At 39.0% G+C, this 25,049-nt stretch overlaps 1 protein-coding gene across 1 annotated transcript in view; it reads left to right on the forward strand.

The window, feature by feature from the left end:
* Ipk1 (Inositol phosphate kinase 1) overlaps nt 1-25,049 on the forward strand; it is an 82,517-nt gene that overhangs the window by 17,015 nt on the left and 40,453 nt on the right. The window contains exon 2 of the mRNA XM_072894748.1: nt 14,713-14,762. The gene's annotated coding sequence lies outside the window, so the exon portion shown is untranslated. The remainder of the gene's footprint in view (nt 1-14,712; nt 14,763-25,049) is intronic.

The following is a 25,049-nucleotide window of genomic DNA, read 5'->3' on the forward strand; positions in this document are numbered from 1 at the left end:
CGAATATATTAATACATATATATATATTAAAAAAAGAAAATGTTTAGGAAGTAGTAAATTATTGTATTTATGCTGAACTAAAACGTAGTTATTTTTGATTTATTACGCGTGTAATCTCTCGAAAGAAGAACGAGAGCTTCGTAACAAAGTCCTGTGTGCGAAAGAACATTTACAAAAGGATGCCGTGAGAAAGAAAGAAACGGACAATAGGTAATCCCTCGGCTTTTCGTATCTATAAAAGAGAATTGTTGATAAGACAATGTCTTTTAAGTATCGGGAAATACTGTTACACGCAAGCTCTGTCCCAAATAATTAATATTTCAAAAACTAATTATACCTAAAATACAATTTTTGCTTTATCTTTTTTTAATCACAGATATTTGATCGAATAAATTGTACAATTAATGAGCAAAAAATATGGACATCTCAAGTATTTCGGAATAAAAGTTTAAATAATAAATAAATCATTATTTTTACTTTTACATATTACTTTTCAATATTATCAAATAATTTATAACTTACTCTACGCAGTTGTCTTTTTCTCGTTCTCTTTTTTTTTTTTTTTTTTTTTTTTCTTTATCTTTCGCTGCTCCTTTATAACACTCACATGTTTCTCACTCGCAAAAATAGGATTAAAATATGATAATTGCGCGACACTTTGCATGACAATCTCAATGTTAATCACTCATACGCGCGCAACGCGCATTTTAATATGTTACGACGAGAGAGCAATGATCAGCTATTTAAAAATGGCTCGTCGTGATAATGCCCTCTGTCGCTATTGTATAGGTTCGCAGACTCTAGAGTAAACTTACTATCTTACATTATAATATAAATGGCTGAATATACAAGTCGAGATCCAAGATAAATATCCATGGGCTGTAGTATACGAAAATATATTTATTACTTAAACATTGGACACACATCGGAATGCCGTTCGATTCGAAATCAATCTGTATTACATCTGTAACCTTTTGTTAATGTCCGAAAGACACGAAAATGACATCAACATCATTGCCTTGATAATATTGTAATAATACGCAAATCGAGTTAATGATATTAGTTGAGACATGATAAATCGAAAATATACAATCGAAATTGAATATTACATTTCCAATTCGTGCATATATGTACCCGTATAAATCTCGTAAAATGCACGTATTATTAATAAATAGTTGATACATGTCACGCATTTTTCTTACTTGAATCAAATAATTGTCGAGATATTTTTACGTGCCGTTTATCACAAAGGTTGATTAATTACACAGCTTAGCCTATAATAATTTTATATTTTGTAATAAAAATTAGTAAGGAATCATCGCGTTTTGAAGGATAAAATACGAAGCGATTTGCGACATTGCTTATTCGATCGAGGTTTGCCGCGCGAATGACGCCAAGGTCACGGCGTGTGAACAATACATACCCTATCCCTATACGCACAATACGTACGTCGTGTGACGTAGTCAACTTGCGCGTTGTCGGTTTTGATACGTAATTAACATTCGCCGTCGTTACGAAATATTTAACGCACTACGAAATGAAATGTGTGGAATATTCCGTGTGCCTTGAATTTCAAATGAATTATTAATCAGCATGTTAATGTATTGTATATGGTTATACGAATGTATTATATGATGTTTCGCTTTTAATCATTGCGACTCATATATTACTGCGTATTTTCGAACCGAGAATGATTGGCATATTTTCTCATCGATTCCAGATGTAATGTGCTAGCGTAATTTTCGAATTGAAAACACGCAATAATAGGTACGTGAATCGTAAAATTAAAGTAACGAAAAGTCACGATACACACATACATCAATCGTTTATTAATAATTAATTTAAATCCATTTCGTAGTAACTTGTAATTTCTATATTTTCTTTTATAACGTGTGTGTCGAGTGTTTGGATGTCGAGCGACAGAATATTACAACTATCGTAATGTACAGGATGTTGTTGAGCGCACGACGTAGCTGTATTGTTTACGTGCCGTCATCTCATTGTCATTCGTGCCGTGAGACTCGAGCCGCTTCCTTATCATTACTTTTCGAGAAATGCGATCATTTTCGAACAGAATAAATCATTTTCTTTCTTTCATTATTACAATTCATTATTAGATTAGCCGATTAGTGTAATCGATTAATTTTTCGCGATAAGTGACACGTAAAGATATCACGGCGATTCGATCCAAGTAACGAACAGACGTAAGACGTAGACGTTTGATTAACTATGATCGTTATTCACTTTCTATTTCAATATTTATTAATTACGTATTATATAAATTCGACACAAATGCACATTATTTATCAAAAGGTTCTTCGTGAAATACATATATTAAAATCTGTTAGGAGCAATTTATCTTCAACTTAATCTCAACTTGTATATTTATTTACTTTTAACTATATATGTATTATATATTATAATGCGAAATAATAAATTTGTTTAAAGTGCAAAAATGTATAAAATATAATGGCAATCGAAATGACGAATACAAATGTCTTTTATCGCTTTCACGTCGTTTTATAATAATAAAATGCGTGTCACACGTGATTAATGTCGGGTGTCGTGCAAAGTATCGCGCAATTATCGTATTCCGCTGTTTATAATTAAGCATGTTTTCACGAGTGAGTGCTATAAACGAGTAGCAAGCAATATAAACATGAGAGGAGAAGGAGAACATGGAGCGATGAGGCGATGGTGAGGCAATTATGAGGTATGTAATTTATAAAATATTTATTATTTATAAAATTAATAAATTACGTGTTTATCTCAATCAATATTTTTGTACGCATTTAAAATATTTCAACATTGTTTTAAACATTTAAAGTTATTTACATTATTTATACGAGAGAATTAAATTTTCATCTATACATCAGACTTTTTTTTCAAGCGTTTGATCTAAAGAAAACTTTTTATTTCTGCAATTATGTATAATTTATTTCATTAAATACTTGTTTAAAGAACAAATAAAAAATTGATTGCGCGTAATTAGCTGTTCAAAAATATGTTTTTGGACACTATTATATTAATATCATTGTCACAGTTTTGCTTTTTTCTTTTCCAACAATAATTTGACCTGGAAGTCAATGAACATTTTCACTGAAAAAACAATTGTAAGCGATTGTCTCGATGAAAAGTAATTTGACGAGCGACGTTCGATGAATTGTGAATAAAATAATACTCTGTTCTTTTTTTCGTCTGGACGATTTCTCACTCTTTATTTCCGATGAGATTCATCAGTCTTTTGTCTCGTAGACGAATTTTAGGCAGTTCGAGGAGGGATAGTGTCTAGTGCCACTTTGAAAGACCGTACAATCCATTAACGACCAACATCTGGCCCTTGCCAGCTGCCATCCTAAAAGGTAAAAGGCAATTCACAGCCAGGGTCTAGCGGGATGTTTCGGACATTTAGGCTCGTCTTTCACCGCATTCGTTATTTTTTTCGACAACATTGTACCGTGATATAGAGAAATGTACATATATTTCATATGACGTAAAACTTATATGTAGGCATAATTTTAAAATGACATTTCTCTCATTGTCAGTACATTTAAAAGGACGAAATTTCAATGATACAATTTCCAATTTTTCGTTGTGTGTTTAGTTGGATATTTCGATTCAAGATTTAGCCTCTGGCGCTATAACGTGAGAAGATTACCTTTGATTTTTCCGAAATTTATCGATCTCTGACGTTTATAGTATTTCGTGGCACGAATCGCGCAGCGCGATTGCGAAATATTGCTCGAATAAAAATTGATTGCTTCGCGTACGCGTAGATTTTCTTTGTTGCGTCGAGGGGTCGACAAAGAGCGAGCATCGCGCGTCGCCGAGATATCGGATATAAAGGGGGAGAGAAATAATATATTGCCCCCATGTTCTCATATTTTCTGAAATAGAAAACGCGCGTTTTTAGCTGCACGCGTGCACATACTTGTGTGAAAAACACGTATCGTGCGCACGGTCTTTTCTTGCCGTGAAAGAAGAGTAGTACACAAGTATTACAAGACGAGAAACGTGATATTTTCAGTAAGCTACGAAAAATTGTCACGGATATTAAATGTTCCAAGAGACAGTTTAAAATTGAGAGATGCGCAAACTGACGAGAAAATAATATTAGAGCATATATATGAGACAAGATTGAGCGAGATGCATTTGTCTATGAATAACTACATTTATGGAGCTGAAATATATCGAATGAAAAATGTCAGACTAAATGCAATTATTTGATTTAGTCGCACAATTATTGCATTCTTACTTGATTTCCAATAATAATTTGATATTAATTATATGTCATACAATATAATGTAACTCTAATGATTAGTTTGCCCTTCATGATTAATCGTGTTGGCTTTAATAATATAACCTGAAATGCATTAGTAATTATAACACAACGCGTTAATAATTATGCTTGGCCTCATCACATAAATTGCGGATGTAGCAATAATGGGATGTAATTTGGCTCTCCCTCAAGGCAATTAATATCGTTTATTTTGGGGACTTTCTGAAATATATTGTTATTAATTATTGTTGTATAACGTTGCTCCTTACTTTACATATTTCTTTTCTTAATTAAGTTTTCGACCATGCACAGTCAATTGAAGGGGGACAAAGAGAGAGAGAGAGAGAGAGAGAGGAAGAGGGGGAGAAGGATGGAGGGAAGGAGAGCGAGAGAAGGTGCAGGAATGAATATTGTGTTTGAATATCCAATGGCTTCGATTCCTCATTGTTTAATAGAGATAATCGCGTTTTATTCGTATTATCTCGTCACGCGCAGTCCTTCGGGGCGGGTGGATGACTGACTGACTGACTGACTGACTGGCTGGCTGGCTGGCTGGCTGGCTGGCTGGCTGGCTGTCGACTCAGGGTCTTCGTATAACGGGACGGATTAACTTCCCTTGTACGCCGCAAAAACAGGTTCTCCCCTCAAAGTCCTCTTCGACGAGGGCCAAGCGACGTATATTTTATCACTCGTATTCGTTGTAAAGTGTTTCTTTTACGTTGCGCTTTTACGTCACATTTACAGGCGTGATTACACGAGCGTATCCCATATTCGCGATCTGTCGGCAATCTATGTACACGTACCGAATCGGACGGTAATGAGAAATTGGGAATATTGCGCCGAAGCAGCGAACGCCTCCATCTCTCGTAACAATCTCGCCGCCGGCTACTAGCCGAAACTACTTCTCTCCAGTACATTAAGCTAGATTACCGCAATTAGCTGCACCGCGCGTGTAAACTTGTCGGCGCGAAGCGTTTGGCATCTGGCAGCAGATACTGGTAACAGATTGCGGTCAAACTCGAGCTGCTCGCGGAGCCTTATCGCCTCGATAGTCCACGGGCGGAAAAGTCGTTTCCTACGCGAGATTAGAGGCGCGCTCTGAGAAATTACAGCGGACTAAAACTGTTTTTATTTCTAAAATACTCGTTTCTCTTTTATTCAAAATACGAGGAACGCTTCAAAATACATATAAGTATATCGACGAACATAAATATAAACGAATCGTGCTGCTATTTGCAAAACTGGAATTTTTATTACGAGAAAAATACTCGCGAGAATTTAATATTTTTATTGTACATTATTAAAAATACACGTGGCTAAAAATGTCGGAAAATAAAATTTATTCATCTCGTTACTTTGACTCGGACGGTCATTGTAATATGAATTATCGCGGCTATAAAAGACGGATGAGAGAGATTCACGCGTTCACAAATTCGTCCCGATGTAAACATTGATTTGTATTCAATAGACTCGTCTCGACTCGACTCGACTCGAACGAGCATGGTTCTGCTTTTAATGCCATTCGTTTTAAATGGCTTCATATATCAATTTTTTTAAGCAAAGCTTTCAATTTTTGTTTGCGTAAAAGCCTCAGAAAAAGTCTCGAATGATGACAATAATATAACTAGACTTATTAGTTATTTTTCGAAAAAGCGATTGTTTTATATATGCTTGATGTGATTTTATTTTTGAGGAAAATAATTTTATACCCACATGCGCGCGAAACATAATTATCATCAGTTCTGCAGGCAAAGCTTTTTAATCTCGATGGAAATTTTATAGTCATGGTGTGCGCGTGGTTTTTTTTTTTCGCTCATACAATGCGTAATTTTCACTTTGAGATTCGCCTTGAAACATCACTGCATTTTTAAGACGGGAGAAGGAGCGCGTATATATTCATAATTTATTCAGCATAAATTCGATAAATTTTCTCACTGGATTTCATTCCAGTTTCGAGAGACGCTTTGACATTTTGACGGCGATCAAATCGCTGTGCAAGCGCGATTAGTTGATTATTAATCGTTAATTTCGAATGGGGGAGTAGATTGACGGTAGGCATATGTATGTATATGTATACGTGCGTGTGCGTGTGTGTGTGTTTGTACATACGTGATTGCGCAGAAAAGTCATTACGCGACGTAAACGAAATAAGAGACAGCTGCGCCGGGTGAAAGCAGAAACGAGGAGGGGTCCTCCGTAGGAGAGGCGCTCCATTTCTTCTGCCCACACTCCCGGGGCCCCCGCAAAATCGAATCGAACCGCATTTAAGCGCGTCACGTTTAATCGAAGAAAATATGTATTCTTATCTTGGGCGACTTTACGAGTCGCGCGCGTTTTATGGAAACTTTCTTTTCCAACGCTATCCTCTAAAAGCCTACGTACGTACTTTCTTTTCGTACAAAAATTACGGCCATGATGACGCCGTTTTATTCTTGGACTCAATTTACATTGCACTTTTGTGCAGCCTTGCCTTTAAACTTTATCGTTTTTGACACGGATCGTGCCATCGTGCTACGTGTCCATCGATAGATGTAAATCGTGCGCTTTATACATTGGCTACGATATATACGCCATCACGTTTACCGACTAACACAAAGCTGTTTTTAACGCTAACGTAAGCGTAAAAATTATCGCCTGGGCGCGCAGCTACTGACCTAGCTTAATATTTCCGACACCGAGCACGGAGTATTTACGTCGCCGCCCGCGCAGACTACGTTATATTTCCTTTTATAATTTATTCTCGGACCTTTTCTTTCTTTCTTTCTTTCTTTCTTCCACGCGAATGCGTAGTGCGTCTCAATGAAGAAGCAAAGCGCGTGTTGTTGAAATTTAAACGTAAAATTTCACTCATATAGATATGTATTTGGCGGTCTAATTAATTTAGTCTCCTCACTGCGTCGGTATAAATTTACGACGTGGTTGGCGCCGGTTTGCTTCTGTAATTGTTTCTCCTCAATTATTTACAATTTGCCGTATTAACGAAGGATTCAGGTTTAATTTTGACTCTGTAGAAAATCTGTCAGTCGAAATAATAAAGCAGGATTTATCGCGATGGATTTAGAACAAGGTAGTGTAGGGCCAGCATTATGTTTTGTTTGTTCTAGACTTAAGTACTTGACAAGTTAAGATTGATTGCCATTTAATAAACATAATTTATCTCCTTCCAGTTTTCGATTTCTCTCTCTTTCTCTCGCAGATTCACATTGAACGTGTGTGTGTAAAATTTCATTACGATATATATATATATATATATATATATATATATATATATATATATATATATATATTCATTTTTATGAAACTTACTACAGTAGGAGATGGAAATTTTTAGACAAGAAACATTTCTAGTTGCAAAGAGAATAGAGATAACGATAGATATTTTCACTACAAAAATATTATATAAATATACGAAAGAAAGAATGCGTTTCAATATAGAGGGATACGGTTTTTCGGAGCACTCGGTATATATACAATACACAGCTTCTGCGTCCTTCACCATTATGCCTTTCGTCTCGTCTCGCCTCCCCCGCTGCGACTCATCTCCTTCGAGGTAAATGACTTTTTTTTTTTCAATCTTTGCCAACACATGGACTAAGTCCGAATCTGTCGAAACACGTTGAAACTTGGTCCGTCTTCTCGGTATCGTTTACTTACGTACACGCCAGTTTCGGGTCACGGTCTTGCACGCAGGTCCGTACCAGTCTCTTTGTGAAACACGTTCTGGAGCGTTTCGCCGTAATCTTCGTCGTGAAAGGTTATCGCACGATCGCATTGTATTCGCATTTTGCGCCCGGAACAATCGAGCGCTCCGTTTGGTGAGAGAAAAGCATGCGGTGAAATTACTCGATATTGCGAATACGTGCATTATTTCGCTTTTTAATTAAGTTAAACGCTGCCTCGAAATTAAGCCTTTGTTTGTTAAGTATACGCGAGAGAGCGTGTCTGAAGGCGAAGAAAGAAAGAAAAAAAAAAAAAAAGAAAGACCGCGAAAATGAGTCGATGAAGCAACAAAGATACGCTCGAAGATCCTGACTGATTTCTCGAAAATTACCAGTCGTTTTCTTCGAATGTAGCGTACAATTTCCTTGGTCTTTGCACCGGATGCACTTTGCTGAATCTGGTAATAGAAAGAGCACTATCTATCACGTTTTCGTTTCGCGCAGGTTTAACCACCTCCGACCTCCTCCGACAGCTGTTTGTCGAGGGTGCAAGCGCCACGTGATCGGTCTTACGCAAAGCTTCTCTCATGTTGCTTACCACTCAGCCTTCCTATGCCCTTTTCTTTGTTCACCCTCGGAACGCAGCATCCAACCTTTTTCAGGGTGTGGTAGAGAATTCCTTCGACGTTGAGGTTCTCAACGAGAAGGAAACTTTTTCTTTTTCTTTTTTTTTTTTCGCCTTTTTCTCCCACTCTTTTCGTGCTTTCGTCATTTCCGTTAAACAAAACTCGTGCTTTTTCACGTGATACTAATTTTTTAGTTTGCCAAATGTAATTTTTATTTATCTCTCTCTCTCTCTCTCTCTCTCCCGTGCTCTCTCTCGTTGATTTGTTCCCATTAGCTGTGACCAGGGTAACGCGCGAAGGCAGGAAATTGGAAATGCAAACGTTGCAAGGAGTCGACGACACGAGTCGGGAAATGGATGTTTCTCAAATTCTCCTGCCACCACCGTCCCAACTTTACTTGTCGAGATTCGAAACGCCGTCGATCCATCGTGCCGGCTAGTCGGAAGTGAAATCCTCTTCAGATACTTCACCTCCTTCACCTCCTTCACCTCCTCTTCTTCCAGACTCCCGCATCCTGGCCGATAGCTTCGTTATTGGAACGGCGAATTTGATTAAGGGCGTCAGCATTCTCCATCGCTTCTGGGGAATTCATCTCGCTTCTTTCGCGTGCATATAATCCTCCCTTTTCTTGTATCCCTCTCACATATTCCTCCCATTTCGGCTTCTTTCCATTGTCCGCCTCTTTGGTCGGCGAGATGTTTTCATATCGAATACTAATGCGAATTATATTGTCGTACGATTAAATTTGAAAAAAAAAAAGAATAAAAATATTTTTTCGATATGAAATTACAATTTAATATATTATTAAATGCGTGTATTTTTCGTATTATACACGAAAACTTTAAACACACTTTAATAATTTATAGGAAAAACTTGATAATTAATCATCACGTTATTTATTAAATTCTCTCTTAATTAATTTTTTGTTTGTTTGTAAGACCACCCATTATAACGAAATGCATATCCTACATGACTTTAAAATGAAATAATAATTAACACAGAATGTGGTTTTAATTCGCGTTACGCGTGCTAATATGGAAGTTTAATTCATGTTGCGTTGAATTAAGTGGAATTTTCACGGTACGAAGGAGTTAATTGCCGGCTTTCCGTTATGAATTTTCCGTCGAGTCGAAAGCGATCGTTCTTTTTCGCATTTCTCTCGACGAAGGGAGGCAAGAAGAAAGAAAGAGAGAGAGAGAAATATCGTCAAGAGCGAGTTACGGTCAGCTTTGACGCTAATGATCGTCCAAGTAGATTTAAACCCATCTCGGCGTTACACGTCTCGCCGCACCGCACATCGCGAATGTGTTTTTATTCTTGCAACCATCGTGTGTACGCTGCGGTAAATGCTTGTATAGCGCCTATCAAAAGACAAATGGTCAGCGGCGAGCGAGGATTGCAACAAATTCCGCTAAACAATCATTTATCGCGGATAAACGTGCTGCGTTACTTTCGCAACTTGTCTCACTAAACGTTTTTTTTTTTTTTTTTTTTTTTTTTTTTTTTTTGTTTTAATAAAGTAATAACGGCATCGTTGAGAGCCTCAAAAGGCATAAAGGCGTGGTGAGAATACTTATTGTTGGTTTTCCACTAAGAGTCGATAGACAGAGAGAGAGAGCGAGAGAGAGAGAAAAAGTATACAAAGAGCAAATGTAAAGTTATTCGATTCCGGTATGGGTTAAACCTCTTTATTCTCTACGCTAGAGAGCTCTGTTTCGTGAGAGAAATGTGTCTTTGCTAGTGCAGTGCGAGAAGAAAATGTTGTTTTTTCTTCGCTGTTTGACTCGAACAACCAAACCTTTAATTCGACGATCAAATATTATTGCTATCACGCGACGTGGTCGTCAGAGTATTTGCGTCAAACAAACACGGCGATAAAGAATTGGCGTTCTCTCGCGTGTTTTCTTTGATAACAAAATTCATTTGCGCTTTATTGCGCGATGAAAATGCGAAGGAGAGATTCGTTTGATCTCTACTCGTGTAAAGAAAATGGAGATAACGTTCGATAAGAGTTTCTTCCGTTTACGTAGGCTCGAAGACGAAACGGGGTGAAGAGGAGAGGTCTTGCTTATAAGAGCATAAGCTCTTTCTCGATTAACGGTAGTCTCGCTAAACACGAGTATAAACATTTGCGCAAAGTTTGTAAATTATGAAAACCACCAAACTTTCTATGCAGGGATGCGTATGCGAAAATATATATAAAACGACACGTCGCGCTGCGTGCTGCGTGTCACTTGAATCAATTCGCGATAATCGCCTTTATCGACAATTCTTATTATCTTTGTTATCGCGTGTTTTCAGATTTCCGAATCGATTGTTTTCCTCTTGATTATTTTTTTTTTTTTTTTCCACCGTATGCCAGAAACGCGTATTTCTCGAGCGTCACGCGCACAACACACTGTCGCATCTTCGGACGCACACACATACATACACACACACACACACACAAAACAGGAGGTATAGCGAGTATAGTTGTGTTACACGTTCCTCGTATCTCGTCTCGGCTTGCCATGTTGTTTTCGTCGAGGGGGCAGACCTCGTGGATCTCGACTCTTGGGCTACGTCATAAGCGTCTATTTATACTCCGACGTAGGATATAAACTTATACAGGGTGTTTCCTCGCGACTCGTATTCACAGCTTGCCTTTGTCGCTCGTTAATCGACCGACGTAGATGCGCCACAGCCAAGAGACACGTCGTACATGTTAATGAGGGAAGCTAAGAGCTTGTTGAAATCGTGTAAAACGCACGTGAGTGAAACGGAAAGGCAAGAAGCGTGCATGTATTACCTTTAAATGTACCTATGTCTCCTTTTCACTTTTTCTCACATGTAGAGACGAAAGAAAGCAAATAAACATGTAAAATAGAAAGAAAAATAAAGTTTGTTAAATTGGCGAATTTGATTTATTACATAACGATATATAAGCGGATATATAAATAAAACAAGAGCAAATTTACAAAAAAAAAAAAAAAAAAGTAAAGTAATAATGTAACAGGTCTGTCTCACTCTGTACATGCTGCATTCTTCGTGAATGAAGCTGACACAGCATTCGGATCTTTGCTCTATCGTCTCACGAAGGGTATACTCTACCTACACATTGACGTCGATATCAATCCAGACAGTATTTCCGTCCGCGGTGACTACAAATGTCTCACGTGTCTGAATTATTGAATGCGCGACGCTCATCCCGTACGAGGAAAATTCGCGCTATTCGAGAAGAGGAATACGATACATATATACATTGCGCCGACATTGGGTCGAAACGGTCGAGAAAGTCGGCAGGATAAAACCAACATATGTATACCTATATATATATATATATATATATGTATAGATTGCCATTTCTCGGTCGGGGAATACAATTTCTTTGGCGAGGAATGGAGAGTAAGTGCGATCACACGAACGAATGCATTAATGCGAGAACCATATTCGTCGTGCAGCGACATTAGAGCCTCTGTCATCACTCCCAGGCCTGCAATCTGCGTGAATTACGCGCCACGCAGATTACAAAGAGCGGTGGAGTTTACAGCCGCGGTTATACACGCGGTTAGGTATAGTTCGCTGTACGATGGACCGACCGAGACAAAAGCAACTGCGCGATAATTTGCAATAATAATATATAAAGCTGCGATCATTTTATTCCGGTCTTGCGCGAATCCTGCATTTTTTTTTTTTTTTTTTTTTTTTTTTTTTTTTAATTAGATACTATACTAGTAAGGTAGCGGATTCGTTCTACCTTACTTACGCTTCCTTAGCCGGAAATGATGCAAAATCTCCTCTGCGTGAACGTCACGAATCTGACATTCACCACTCTCCGACATCATTTGCGCTATAACGTAACCATGATTGAGTTGAGTTTCTGCTGCGATATATCCGTTAATGGATTAAACCGTTGGCCAAATTGCATTTATAGCGCCGTTTCCCCGTGGAATGGTTTTGGTCTTTTGTTCCACTTACGCCATTAACCGTAAGGAACGGTCACAAGTCATAATTAAACAAAACTAACGGTGTATTTTGCTAAAAGAAGAGGAGCAGCGAGAACATTACATAGTATAGCTCCAACGTATGCTTTTAATTATGAGAGCCGAGAGAAAAATTATGATTGCGAAAAGAGGTCCGTTGGAGAGATGCGTTTCTCGCATCGTTTAAAGTCGTTTAAATCGTGACCGTTTTTTGACGTAATATATCTACGTACATAGATGTACATATTGGACAGAAAATAATTCATAGCAAGATGGAGAAAGAAAAATCACGACATCTTATTCGAATGTCGTCCAATTAGAAATTTGTTACTTGTCACGTTACGGTATGCGTTAATTATGTCTCGACGATTTTACGGAGCGACGCAATAAAATCGCTAAAACCGCCGATAAACGTATTGAATCGGGGCCGACTATTTATAATTTCGTCGGGATGACTATATAGTCCGAGTTATAGACACGCGTCTGATATTATATTCGCGCGATCGATCGACATATTACGTATATGTAATATGTATGCGTTATATATAGTGTTACAATGCTGCTTGAAAAAATATAGTCTTTCTTCCGACACATAAAATTATATATTTGACCCTTTTATCATCCGTCTGAATAGCCAATTTGTTTATTTGCCACGTTGCAATATTTTGCGACGTTAAAATATTTGGATAATCAAAGGAATTTTTTTATTTTTTTTTTTTTTTTTTTTTACAATGACTCATAATTATCGCCCCACGCCACGTGGTGCGACGTAACATTTACGCAACGCAAATTAAAAGCATCGCAAACGAGTTTGCGACAATAACGATAATAATAAAGATAACAACGGGATATTTAATTATTGTCCGTTAATTATATAATATTCTAGTCGATCAAAACCGTTAATTATGTCTTTCAGTTTTTCTCCGCTTTTGCTATTTTCGTTGCTTTCCTCGATTCCGCTTTGTAATTAAATTATATAAGTATATTACAATATATACGCACTGTTTCTAATTAGAATTACCAAGACACACAAAGATGAGTGTTGTGTGAACCCAGTGTGCGTCCAACTACGACATGAAAAAATACTATACATAACTATAAAGGCACTGAAAACTATAAATATTTAAAATTAATCAAAAAATGTATAAATGTGAAGAACAACCATATAAGATTGATATAATAGCCAGCTGTTTTTAGAAATTTTGTTTTACCGTGAAAATATATAGTACGGTCGACATAGTTTTCATCACCGTGCATCTCTGGGGAAAAGTGCGAACCGTGAAATTATGCAGTGAAACCGATCGGTTTTTTTTTTTTTTTTTTTTTTTTTCGACGATCGAACGGGCACGGATTACAATTTCAAAATTGTCGTTAAAATGCATGAGTTCTCGCGACGACAACGACGACGACGACGACGATGGCGCGATAACAGTGAAAAGAAAGGTAAAAGATTCTGATGTAATCGCAAATCTACGTAAATAATAATACGTACAAAAATCATGGAAACGACGAAATGATTTCGTTTCGATTTCGCAAACACGTTTACATTATATCAATGTAGAAAATGCGCGTGTTTATATGTTTGTAAAGATAATAATTCTAGAGATATATATGTCCATCTCACGTTTTGATTACGAAGCATTGATAATTATGCTTGCCCGATTTAATCAAACTGACCATTTAAAAAAAAAAAAAAAATCAGATGTGACTTTCAATCGTTTTGAATCGGCGTTATTCGAAATGCAAACACAAATTATCAAAGTCGAAAGATTGCCAAAGATTTACGGACAGGTCAAAATTTAAATAGTAGCCGTCCTTCGTTCGTTCTTTAGCGCCTTGTAGCCATAAACGGCGCGAATTCTTGTCGATTGATTTCTTCTGTTCTATGTTGACTGCGTAGTTGCGTATGGTATATGTATATGTACGTCGGGTCGCGATTATCGAGTTTTTTTCCACGACTGAAAATATAACGCTTGCCGACATAATCATTAGCGAAATCAAACACGGCTATCAATCATGAAACTGTATTAATATACCCATTCATGAATATCCAATTCTGATAACATGAATACTTTAGATTTGCGTCGTAATTTCATAAGATATATTGTTCTCACGTACACTTTATTTAAGTAAGTGAAACGAATTTGCGAATTAGTCAAGTAAAAGAAAAAAAATGTTGTTTACAGGATAGTCTGGTGGACCATTCGTCCTTGGCTACGATGCAGCATTGCTACGGGTGAGCTTTTTTTTATGTTAATTCTTATATAATTTTTTTTTTCTTTAGATTTTTTATTTTCGAAATAATCGCGGAAGTAAATTTTAGGAAATTTTATTTACTCAAAACTACCGCATAAAAAAACCTATAATTATAAGTATTTAAATAATAATTTGAATAATAATTATGAAATTCTTAATCTCTTTCTTTTTACATTTTATACAAAGACTTAAAAAAAATACTCCATCTTTTTTATGTGGTTAAGCAATCGAGAGAGATCCCTTATCATTATTTAAAGATTAACGCTTTACATAGTTTACAACGTAATAAAATGTAATAATTTAAGTAACAATGTGCGTACGTGAGAGAAAGATTATACATTTTTATATGAAACGTTTGATATTACGCACAAAGAGTGCAAATAATGACACGGGGAAGGATTTCATTGAAATTGAATAATAATTGCTACGTTACAAAAGTATCGTTACGTAATTATGTCGCCAAATTGAATGGAAAACGAGAGCTGTAAATAACAGCTCGAGAAACCCTCTCTCTCTCTCTCTCTCGATAACCGTTACGTTGCAAATCATTTTGCCGATATACAACTCTGTATAATAATACGCGCGATATATAAATAATACCGCGGAATTATTATCGCCACGTTTGTATGCGTTTGCCACGTGCGACAGTTACACGCGGCACACACGATCACGTTGCTGCGTCGCTGCGTCGCTGCGTCGCTGCGTCGCAGCATCGATATTGTCGGAAAAGGTGGGGAATAGGCGAGAAGGCCTAGAAGGAGAGATTTTCTCGCTGAAAAAACGCAGGTCGAAACCGAGGCAATGGCGCAACAACGCGACGTCGCCATCGCCATCGCCATCGCCATCGCCATCGCCATCGCCATCGCCATCGCCATCGTCTTTTTGCCGCAAATAGACGATGCAATTTTTTTTGTCGCGACGTTCAATACGCGCCGTTAAAGCCGCGCGCTCTCGCAACACAAACAACCTTATAAGTTAACTGTCCTGATAGCGTTGCGCGCGAATGATACATCATAACGCGCCGAGATAACGTGTCCAGATTAACGCGATCTCCACAGCTGTATCCAATTTATTTTTCGGTCGTACAAACATGTAGAAATATCGATACGAGATGGCGAATAAGCAAATGCCACGTTTTTCACCCAACGATTTCGGTTATAGAGATATCGCGTACCTATATCTTTAACAAAATGTCGCGACGTTGACTGTGTAAAGTATCAGCGCGAAAGCGTCGAGTATCAATGCAGGCGTCCCTCTATTTATACCTTTGAGCTTACGCATCAAAATTTCCCTCTGAAATTGTAGGAAAGAAACCTAGCGTGTGTGGCAGGGGCCCTAAAAAGACAGACTGCCCGCGGCGAGACGAGGCAGCCCAGCACGAAATTGTCGGCAACCCGACGAATTTTCTATCCCGAATACTCGGCGGCATCCAATTCTCATTTTTTCTCTCTTTGCTCCTCTCACAGCTAGTTCGAGAAAAATCAGACGGAGAAAAACGTTTCTATATGAACGAGTCTCCTCACCTCATCGCTCGAGGCGACGACGCATTTTTTGTCCGCGTACATATATTTCTCTCATTCTTTTTTCGCGCTCTTTCCAATTAATTCAACAATTTATGTGCATCTGTGGAAAAAAAAAATGTTGCCGAAAGAATTCCGAATCGTTTTATGGACGTGTAATTAAATTTGGGGAAACGTAATAGTTTGATTTTTCTTTCAAGTAAAGCACCATTTGGTCCTGATTATATCCCTTGTTGTCCATCGACAAACGGTGGATGAATAATTTCGCTCTCGACCCGCTTGTCGTTCCATATGTCCAGCCTCGACCGATCGACCGCATCGCGCATCGCGCATCGTCCACCGAGGTTCTCGCCGAGTTTCGCAAAACCACTTGGGTCTCCTTCCGCCATTGCGGCGCGATTGAAATATTACAAGCGGTGAAGGAATAGGGGCCGTGGGAAAAGCGGTAAAACGCGTTCGACTCGCGGAACCTTTTGCTCCAAGTTCGTCGACCGCCGCGATCCGCGATCCGCGATCCGCGATGCACTCACAATCAGCGCAATCATGCGCGCTGTTTTTCTCCTGTCTCTCCTCCGTTTTCCTTTCCCTCGTTACCTCGGCTAATGAATGATACCAGTTAATTTTCGTGCGAATTAAAGTCCCTGAGAAACATAAAATATAAATTATTATGTCGAGAAATGATGACCGATAACATTGAAAAGTTGGAGTATATCATGATCGTCATCGTATATTGTAAAAACTGAATTTTTTTCACGCCGGCAACTGTCTATTTGTCGATAAATACCACAGACTATTATGGCGTAAGATTGCGTCGAGTCGCAAACCTTCTTGTTGACTGACGCGCGTTGGCAGGTTACTTTGTTTACAAGTAACCTGCAAACACAAGAAATTGACGGGGCATCAGTCGTTTCTCTCGCGCGTCAATAGGCGGACGTCGTGGTCGTGGTCGTGGTCGTGTTTGAGCATTTTGTTTAAAAATAAATTCTCGGCGGGATTGATTCTGCGACAGGCGCGACAGCGACAGGCAGGCCGCCATAAAATAGACACGTGACGCAAATGAGGCGTTTGCGGGAAGGGTTCGCAATAGGTCACGGGCTTACGTAGGGTGTAAATTATTAATAATAAAAATTGATTGCCCCGAACGAGAGCTCGTTGCAGCCAATCTCGGCGAATGACATAATCAAATCCTCGAAATGCTAATCGAACGTCATTGCGCGCGCGCGCGCGCGCGCGATCCACTCATGGTACGGGATTTCATATCGCGGTTGGCCTAAAATATAACCATGCATAATAATGCAACGCGAAATTGTATCTCTCTATAATTATTTAACGATGTGTCAAATTAGATATCTCGGAAAATCATATCGAACGCGGGACAAAATTCAATTAAGATAGGCTTATAAAATATTAAAGTCTACAAGATAAAATGAATTGTTTTATTTTTATCTCATCTTTGAGCTATATGCGTATAATATTATTATATTTAAATTAACAATTAAACATTATGTTTTGTGTACGTGACATATTACAATGAACGTCATTTTCGATTGTAAACTGTGCAAAAATATTTTTTCTATTTAAGTAAATTATTATACAAGTGAAGAAAACCCCACGTATAGCTATATATCGAATAAAAAGTTTCTTACAAAGTTGGATTCATTATTTTTCCCCGATTCAAATCTTTTTGAGAGAATTACCGATTGTATCGATTTGAATCGTGAAAATTTTGAAGGCCATCGAGCTAGCAGCAAAAGTTGACGTTGATGTTTATTTTCTATTATTATGCCTATATATTTCGCGAAATAAAATTTTTACGTAGATGCGCCGATACTTTGCAACAAAGTCGCAGGCATAAGTGGACTCGCCTCGTTTCTATCTTTGCAACACGGTTCTGTCGCGTAACAAAAGTTCCCCCCGCAATCGACTTGCCACTTTGCGGTATATTTATATCGCAAACCATATCCGGGAATTGTTACGATATATTATCAACACGTGTTGTGGATTTACTTGAAATATAATTCTATATTTATTAAAAGAAGGTAATTTTATTCAACTCGTATGTTCTATATTTGCCCCATTCCTTCGCGTTAAATGTAGCTTGAATTTTCATTCATCTCACGTAGCGATCGCGCATTAATGTTGACGACCAAAAGAAAGAATGAATCTCTTTCGCGATTGATGGCACGCTCAATGATTTCTCGGACGTGTTAAAAAGGAATATTAAATCCTCCGCCTTCGTAAAGCTTGCCTCTAACGAATACGAGCCAAGGCTAAAGCAATATAACGGCAACGCACGCCAGCGCGTCCCGATGACAGCGATGATTTGTCTCCCTCCTGGTAGCCTCAAGAGTTTTCGTACGAGTTGATGATCTTCGCGTTGACCCTACCCGCTTATTACTTTAAATAGCAACGGCGCGGCGTATCGTTGCTTTCGCGGATTATTATGTACCTTATTATGTACCGCTCGGATAAAGGATAATTTGCGTACGACTCGTACGTTGACTTGTAATTTATTACTTGCAATTTTTACGTACAGTCTTTGCAACTAGAAATGCCATAACTATTGTACAGTTATGAAGGAAGAAAGGAAGAAAGGAAGAAGAGAAAGCAGAGAGAGAGAGAGAGAGAGAGAGAGAGAGAGAGAGAGAGACAAGAGATTTATCATATTCTCTGAAAGAATTCTTCAAAATAAGAATTTATATTTTCTCCAGAGAATACAAGTATTTGATAAAATCGTACGATTTATACGAAACGATAATTGGAAAGTAGATTTCTGCCACTTTGTTGAATATCTCGATCTGTACACGTTCTCATGCGCCGCGTCACATTATGATATTACTCGATATGTTTAATAAACGACTAAGAACGGATTATTATCACCGTTATATTCAGCCTGATAACGGAGCATCGTTCTCTCATGGCGCGACGATAGCTTTTTATCCGCTTCCTCGGTTCAAGAAACTAGTGCGTCTTCCCATGCTCCCTCGTCTCTTTTAATTGGACATGTTCTTGAAAATTTTGCAGACAGAAATTAATTTTTTTTTTTTTTCCACGTGAGAGAGATATTTGACGCAAGGTGAGCATTTTCTACGCCGTTGCATTTTTCTTCTTTCCAGTTTCTCGGAGATATCTTCTCGGTGCACGTGTGCTGAAAGAGATGCAATTAAATATTATAAAAGATAATTTGAGACGAGAAAATGGCATCTCTCGAGATTTATTGAAACCTTTGGAAAAGGTTGCAGGGCAATTAGAGTAGGGATGATGGATTTTTCACTTTTGTAAAAAAAATATGATTAAAAAAGAGACACATTTCACGATAATTTTTCGAGATGAAATGGTCATTTATCGCTTTGAAATTCTTCTCAAAGTCACTTTCCACGTCGGTGGAAAGAAGAATCAGCGTGGATGTCATCATCCTCGAACACTGTCGTACGCGAACGAAACACAACGAGCGACTTTCAAAGAGCACACGCTCGTGGTAATCCATTCGCTGCTATTTCGATTCGAATGTACGCGAGCGAGCGAGAGAAAGTCTCTTCTTGTATCGAAGCGTGCAATTGCGCGGGACACTCGATTAGTCCTCACGATATAACCGACTTTGTCTGATTCTATCGATCGATACCTTATACCTTATACCTTATACCTTATATAGTACATTCGATCGCTATTTGAATAGGAACGGACGATTCATTTTACCGCCTATGTAACATTGGGATATCTAAACGGAAACATTGTATAGCTTAAAATCAATATATTCGTTGAAGCATGTTTTTTTTTTTTTTTAGAATTACAATTGTATGAATTATGATTCCATTGCCTTAATTCTTTCGTTCGATTATACTCATTATACTCATTCTGTAAAAATGTTATTATTTAAAAATTTCAAGTATTTTATTCCTATATAATAAAAATATGAAAATAAAATGTTGTAAATGAAAATAAACGCTTTCATAATACAATGTTTTAAATGCTTTTTACAGAATGGATATATTATATTGTTAAAACGGACGTGCGAACCAACTTTGGGATTTATATGTCAGTCAGTGTCAATGTCGCTCTTGTTAAATGCTTATAAAAGGAGATAAATACCTTGTCGGATAAATTTCATCTCGGTCGAAATTTTCCCACGACGTAGTATAACGCACTATTTTTTTTTTTTTTTTTTTTTTTTTTTTTTTTTCAATTTCACAATAAAACTTTTATTGTTCAAGAGGTCGAATTCGCGTTGAGCGTTGCGACCATGATCGAGAATGATTTACGATTCAAGCGTACAAGTATCGTTTTTCCAAGCGCTGTTTTGTAGATTGAAGGCCGCCACCATTCGCAAAAAGAGCAAAAAAATTAAAATAAAAAAACAAAAGACAAAAAAAGCGCATCGGTTGTTTTAGAAACCGGAGGAAGGTGAGTTCGATTTACGATCCAATAACCGTTCGATTTATTATTGCAAAATTTGCGATAACGGCGTTCAGACTTTACACCGTGGATACGTGAGTGAGCACCGTTTGCGATCAGAGTAGGGGAGGGAGACCGAAAAAAAAAGTAGAACGACGAGTTTCCTTCGGGCAATGATAGTGGAAGAGGAAGGCAGGGATGGAAAGAAGGAGAGAAAGAGAGAGAGAGAGAGTGAGAAAGGGGGAGGGGGGGGGGCCACTCCACCGAACAGTTAGACGACCGTGATGCTGTTCAGGCTTCTTCGATCGGCGGCGGTGGTGACGGTGACGGTGACGATGGCGGCGACGATGACGGCGACGGCGGGGGTTTCATTTTCGACCGCTCGAGATCGGTCGAGAGATCGAGATCTCGCCTTCTCTCGACCTCTTTGGCCTCGGATATGTAGTTGTTTAGTTTGCGAAAAATGTAGAGATTTTATGAGCGCTTAGCTGTCTGATAATGAATTAAAGAAAAAAAGTTTACATAGGTTTCTTACATTTTAAGCACTGATGGACGAATAGAAAACAAGGAGAGGGGTGAAGATTGTTTACAAGACGATATTTTGTAATATACATACATCTCGTATCTCGTGAGAATGTGAAACAATTTTTTTTATCTGACTGTAGCTGTTAATACTTATTTGATTAAAATTAAGCAATCGTGTGCTGCGTCATGCAAGCATAAAAAGATATAGAAGAGAGACTTTCATCCATCGATAATTCGATATCCGTTGACTTTTTGATCGCGTGCGGGCAGAGGTTGAGCACCTCGCGATCCGCCATGAAAGAAAAGTAGGATGGTTCTACAAAACAGTTAGATGGCCCTGATGCTAGCAAATTACCGAGCAAGTTGCCGTTTCTATTCGTCGGGATACTTTTTTTTTTTTTTTTTTTTTCTTCCCTTTTTTTTCAAATGATTTCAAACGCTTTGCAATATTATTTTTGCGGAAGAATAAAAATAAAAAGCAAATATTTTAAAAGTCCGCCAACACTCTTTACGTGTACCTAAATCGATGTCGCGTATGCATATTTAAATCATCATTATTCTTAGAATTAATATATGTATCCGAATCTTTCGATATTAATAATTTCATCTCGAGAGAATCAATTTTGAAGATATTATATAATTTTATGATATTAATTTAAAATATTTTCTTGTGATGCGCAACTGAAGAGAAAATTCATAGACCTTTATTCTTAAAATACGCGGGCCGCACTTGCCCATCTTTTCCATGCTTTGAACACTACTCGAGCGCGGTCGAGAAATCGAGATCCTCGTTTCCTCCAGGCTCGTCGATCTTTGGCCTCTGTTCGCGCTCCGCCTTCGTTTCGTGCCGCTTGGAGGAGCGGTCCTGATGCACGGCTTCAGATAGAGTTTCTAGGATACGGCGTGAAACTCTTAGAGACGGTGTTGTCTTGTAATACGCGCAGGCGAGGCAACATTTTAGTAATCGTGATAAACGATAATGTGCATGAAATAATTTACGTTATTATCGATTGAAAAAGATTCGTTACTTTCCCCCTATATAAAAGTCGATAGACATTTTGTGATAAAAGTTAGCCTCAATTGATTTTTTTTTTTTTTTTTTTTTTTTTGTCATTACTGACATTTCCTACACATGTGTTTGGCCACGTGTTTCGACTTGTTTTGCAGCCGACATATTCTCAGGATCTCTAAAGCTGGCGTCTACTAATTTCTCGTTCCTCGGAGGGAGCGATTCCGGGAAGAAAGTTCCAAATTAGACGCTCACGCCGGTCGATTATATAGCGCACAATATTCTTGTGAAGTGGATGCCGCGGATGCGGCGGATGGATGACGTATATCGCTTTTACGAGAACAACCCTCGTTGAAAAAGTAAAGGAGTAGGAATCCAAACACAAACAAAAAGAAGAATCGTTCGTCTCGAGATGAAGCCTGATCGCGGCGAGAAAATTTGCTCTCGTCTTCTTTGAATCGAACGCGAACCTGTTTGATCGCTATAGGTGCGTTTGAAATGTCTCTTATGTCATCACTCTTATAAGTCTTTGAGTCCTTTGTACTCTGAATTCGACGAATTAATACTCGAAGGGTTCGAAGGAACAACAAGTCTGTGAGATCGCGATTCGACTCGCTCAAAGATATATATATATATATATATATATATATATATATATATATATATACACAGATATTTTTTCCTTTACAAGTCGATATCTTAATCGTATGATTCCCTAGAATTGCAATTACATGTTCTATACGTTCTCTCTTTTATTAAATTCTTTTTTTTTTCTACGACTTTAGGCTCCCTAACGGTGAGTCACGCGCGATTAATGTCGCATCCGCATCTGATTTCTCGAGAGTTTCTCACGTTCTCGCGAGAGATTTTGCCGAGCGGTCCTTGGTACCTGAAGCTAGGGACCAGGGGCTAGGGGCTAGGGGCTAGGGGCTCTAGGGGCTAGGGGCCAGGGGCCGGGGGGCAGAGGCGGGCATCGAGTCGCATCGCATCGCGTAGCGTAGCACGAGAAAATGGTAGTTTCGCGTGGTGAATGGCAGTTCTGCGCGGGGATCACGGATTTTCAAGCAGAACTCCACACGCGGGCAGAATGCAGAACGCAGAACGCGCGAGGCAGGCCCCGAACCGGCCCTATTGATTTTGGAGAACCTTCCCGGCGAGAGAGACGGTCGGCTTACACCACCACCGTCGGTAATTCCGAGCCCCTCCCCTTCGTCAAGTTTTCGAGAAGGGTCACCCCGTAATTTGAATATACGGCACCCTTCCATGCCCGGTCCCTCCCGACCCCTTCTCGGCCAATTGCTGCACGTTCGGCATATTTCGTTCGCTGTGGCGCTTTCGTTCTCCTCGCCTCGCTTCGCTTCACTTCGCTTCACTTCGCTTCGCGCTCGAGGAATACGCGGACGACGTGTATTTCGTATCGTGTTATGCCAAATGCCGAATCGGTTCTTTCTGCCCGAAAGAACCTTACAAGATTGAACAATTTCAAACAATGCGTTTCTTACACATTCGCGATATTACATTGCGGATATTTATCTAAATGTCGATCTTTGTAATATGGATAGTGTCGCCGAAATGATCTCGATGAATCTAGCTGTTGGAAAATGGCAAAACGTAATGTAACTTTAGACGACGAACATAAAAGATATCGCGACTCGCTAATTCAGCGATTTTTTTTTTTTTTTTTTTTTTTTTTTTTTTTGACACGTCGCAAAATAACAACTCGCGCAAGCGGCGTTTTTATGGAAACGGAGTGATAAAAACTACGATGTTGCAAATGTCGATTGCAAAATTAAGCAGTTTCGGGAGGGACGAGACATTTAGCCGCATCCTTTGTCGCCGGATGTAATATTTTCGTTCGTCGTTGGCGCATTTCCTTTGCGCGCGATGCCTCTTCTCGGTAGTTGGATGCAGTTAAGGCGCGCTTAGAACATAATTTATCTCGAATTTCTTTGATAAAGAGCCGCAGCTCAAGGTACCAAGTTATCGCGAACGGCGACTGCGCGATTTTTATCGCGAAAAACTCGCGTCCCGCGCCGGCGTAGATTTTCCCGGAGGGCGCAGGGAAAATTCACGCGCGCGCGCGGGGGGGCAAAAAGGGAGGGGGAGAGGGGAAACGAAGCCGGCCACACGGTAATCCGTGCTTATCGATCGGCACTCGGTTGCCAACTTGGCAGTGGCAAACTCCCGGAATTACGAATGAAATGCTCCACATAGCGACGCGGTTGGCGAATCGAGAATCAGCTTTCATACCTTCGCGAGGGAGGATGCGTCGAATTCCGCCTCGCCTTCCGGTGGACGGTTCGTGGTTCGACGACGAAAATGTTTCGTGCCGCTATATATTCGATTCTTTATTCTATTTTTTATTTAATACATCCGCCAATATGTCTTTTTAACGCCTTTTTCCGAATCTTTATCATTACATTGTTCGAAGGATTAAAATAAGCGAATGAATAATTCTTCCCGTCTCTCTCTCTCTCTCTCTCTCTCTCTCTTTTTCTCTCTCTTTATCTCTGCCTCTTCTCTCTTTTGTCAATTGTGGCACAAGGGGCACAAAACTTGCACGTCAAAGGGAAAAAGGGTTCGGCGGGAACAGGGTCGGACTTTTTTTTTCTCTCTCTCTCTCTCTCTCTCTCTCTCTCTCTCTCTCTCTCTCTCTCTCTCTCTCTCTCTCTCTCTCTCTCTCTCTCTCCGGTCGTTGTTGTTCGAGTTTCGAGCTAAATCTCGGGTTGAACGGAGCGGTTTTCAGCGGTGTGCTACCCAGTCGCGTATATAGTTGTACGTATGGTATTGTAACCTACGCGCTTTCTCTAGCAGTCGGCGT

The sequence above is a fragment of the Anoplolepis gracilipes genome, chromosome 6 (assembly GCF_047496725.1).
Source record: "Anoplolepis gracilipes chromosome 6, ASM4749672v1, whole genome shotgun sequence".
Lineage (NCBI taxonomy): Eukaryota > Metazoa > Arthropoda > Insecta > Hymenoptera > Formicidae > Anoplolepis > Anoplolepis gracilipes.